We start from the raw sequence: 3411 nt of genomic DNA, 5'->3' as shown, positions 1-3411 counted from the left end.
CTCTTCACAATTGTGAAGAGCTTGGGTGGGTCGAGCAAGTAGTTTTTTTTTTAATTAAAAAAATATTTTTTAAAAAAGTAAAATCCAATTAACTAATTAATGACTTAATAAATGAACTCACTTAATTAACAGCAATCAACTTTCTTTTTTTGATTTAAAAAAGTCAAAATCCCTTTTATTTAATTAAATTTAAAATGAGTCGTATATTTTTTATTGTCCCGCTTGGTTTTGGGTGCAGCTGGATTCTCCGGTTCCTCCAAATTCTTATGGTTTAGTAATTCAACTTATAATTTTCTTTTATATCCCCAGTATTAAAAACTCAATAAATATTTCATTTCATTTCTTTATTGCTTATTTGAGGATGAACATTTTTTTGACTTTACTAAAAACTATGTAGAGGAAGAAATCAAATCACTAAGCTAAAAAATTTTCAGTATTTTTAAAATTTTGAAGTTATTATGAAAAATTAACCAGACAAAATCCATGTGTGTATATGTACATTGAAATATATATGTTTTATTTATTTATTTTAGGTTTTAGCAAAATATCTCGATATAAAAAAATATTTGAAACTTTTCACGTGTTATATATAATATAATGAGAAAACTATTTTTCTATTTATGTTTATAATATATTTTCGACTTTGAAGACTTTAATTTTCAATAAAATTTCAAATATATTTAAAAAAAAACATGTATATTTACAATACCTTGTCAATCAGAGCTTTTGAATTAAAAGTTCGACATCATGTGGGCTTTTTAAAGTTCTTGAATTTCAAGAAGTATTTTAAGTCGTTATTTTTTACACTAGGGTTCAACTTCAGATTTTTAAACAAAAAATTTCAAGTCATTAATTCTTAGAACGGTAGAAATAGAAAGAGATGGTATATCTAGTCGAAGGAGAAGTCAGCATTTTGACATATTTCAAGAATCGAGTACAAAACTACATACAAGAAGGGATTTTACTTTAGCTTCACATGAAAGGCCACCAGATAAACTGGCTTGAATCCTAGCAGAAACACCTCAATTTATGTTACAGATCAAGATCCAAAATCAGGGAAGCCGAACGAAGAAGTAAAAACCTTCAGTTTAGATATCAAGTGAATCAATCATGCAGTCAAACGATTCAGCTCGCTGGTGTTCTAATTGGTGCATATCGATTATAACTTCATTTTCGAGGGGAGTTGAGGCATGTTTCGTACTTTGTCTGGATTTGATAACCCTAGAGAGAACCTGAACAATGTCCCTCATCGATGGCCTTTTTCTTGCAATAGGTACGACGCATCCGTGTGCAAGATCAGAGAATGCATAGAGTTCTCCCACGTCGAATTTCCCATTTAAACAGAGGTCAACTATTTCTTCCCATCCAACTTTCCCGTCTGTGCTCATGGCTGCCTGTGATAACTAATCACCCATGAGTTAGTAGTGAAATCCAAGAAATAAAAAAAAAATTCAAAAGACAACTTACCAGCGCAACATGCTCCATAAAACCCTGGAGAGGGTTTCTTCCAGCAATAAGTTCAAAGTGCAACACACCGTAGATGTAAATGTCACTCATTTTCGTGAAAGAATGTTTTGATATGTATTCAGGATCAAGGTATCCAAAAGTCCCCCGAACATCCGAGGCGTGTTTTCTAACCATCTCTTCCGTCGAAAGTCCAAAATCAGCTACCTGCATAAAAAGAGTCGATATCAATCAGTACTCAATCCTGTAGATATTTCTTAGAGGAAAAAGTGCACAACAAACAGAAACCCACCCTTGCTCTCATGGACTTATCCAGTAAAACATTGGATGATTTGACGTCTCTATGTACCACAGGTGGAACTGCCTGATGCTTATAAAAGAAATCAGCTATTAAAGGAGAGAAAACGAGTTAGAGTAACAGAGGAAGGACAAACAAAGCTCGTTTTTATGAGACTGCTCTCTGGATAAAAATGTAGTTTTTAAACTTACACCTTAGTGAAGATATTCGAAACCCCGAGCTACATCAAGTGCTATTTGAACTCTTAATTCCCAACTTAATGGTTCAAGTTTCCCATCTGAAAATCACCAAAAAAAAAAAGTATAATGCGAACTAAAAATTATATCACCATGATGAAATGTCAGAAAATGAGGCGTTTGTTATTTGAAACTTAAATGAACAAAATAGCTAACTTACTATATAGATGAGAAGCCAAACTTCCTGTACTCATATACACATAAATAAGTATGTGCTGGTTCTTCTCTGCACAATAGCCAACCAAATTCGCAAGGCTTCTATGACGCAACCTTCCTAAAAGCATAACCTGATAGTTAAATCAAATAAAAGTTAAATCAACGAGTGCTTTAAATTTGTTGCAAGCACTTTAACAGCAACTGTGTTGCCAGACGAAATCTGTGCTTTGTACACATGATCATAAGCTGCTTGACCAATTAATGAGCTGAAATTGTAAGTCGCTTTCTGCAGGTCCCTGATTATGGTGAAAAAGTGAGAAGGGCACACATATCATCAGCTAATTTAACAAACAAAAAATTCGAATGCAAAGAAAAAATCATCACAAATAGAATTCAAATAATATATCCACCTACGACAAACTCACAAATCGAGGTTAACTTTTTAAACAAAGGGTAGCGGCCAATGAAATTTAAGTTTCCACTTCATGCCACATTAAACTTCAAACTAAGAGAATGATAATAATATGGTACGTACTAAATCACAACATCCCTAGAGTAGGCAAAGAATACATACTTGTAGGAGTACTCAAGGATCCCGTGTGCACACCAGCCTGCTTAAATCTACCAGACCACAAAGCCATGCCATTTTGTACAGCATACCGTTGACTCTATCCCGACTGATGAATCAGACAACATTGAAGTAATATCTTCACCATCATTTTCACGAATTGAGATCGACGCACTGCTCCTGGAATCTCTTCCTACGGTATGAAAAACAAAACAATATTCCTATTGCTATCCCAATTACTAAGCCCACATATTCCTTTCTCATCTCTTTTTTACCAGGTCCGCGATATATGACTACATACAAATATTATGCCGAAATAAAACCTGCAACGATATGATACGTGGGTTGAATTTCAGAATTAAGATATATTGTTGGACCCGGGTCTCAATGGTAAACGGGCTTTATCGTTATGTGGGCTATACGATTCTTTCATCCCATTACTGGAGAGTTTTTCTTAATTGTATTTCATTGGCCAGTTTATAACATATTAAATAAATAAATGGAAACTTGCAGTTACGTTAAAGAAAAACTCTCATGCAAGTGGCTGACTTTTGTTTTTTCCTCACATGTTGACCGACGTGTTGCCATGTCAGGTCAAAGTTTGCTTATACATCAATCGCACGTGTCAAACTTACTGTGGCTGCTCCTTATGACATCATACTGCTACAATTTTATCACCATTTCATTCA

The 3411-nt window shown here is 34.1% G+C and overlaps 1 pseudogene; it reads right to left on the bottom strand.

Annotated features, from left to right (window-relative positions):
- Positions 1-889: 889 nt before the first annotated feature.
- LOC140984150 (calcium/calmodulin-regulated receptor-like kinase 1) lies at positions 890-2986 on the bottom strand (annotated as a pseudogene).
- Positions 2987-3411: the final 425 nt, after the last annotated feature.

The sequence above is a fragment of the Primulina huaijiensis genome, chromosome 9, assembly GCF_012295235.1.
Source record: "Primulina huaijiensis isolate GDHJ02 chromosome 9, ASM1229523v2, whole genome shotgun sequence".
Classification (NCBI taxonomy): domain Eukaryota; kingdom Viridiplantae; phylum Streptophyta; class Magnoliopsida; order Lamiales; family Gesneriaceae; genus Primulina; species Primulina huaijiensis.
This window is presented reverse-complemented; position numbering and strand designations above follow the sequence as displayed.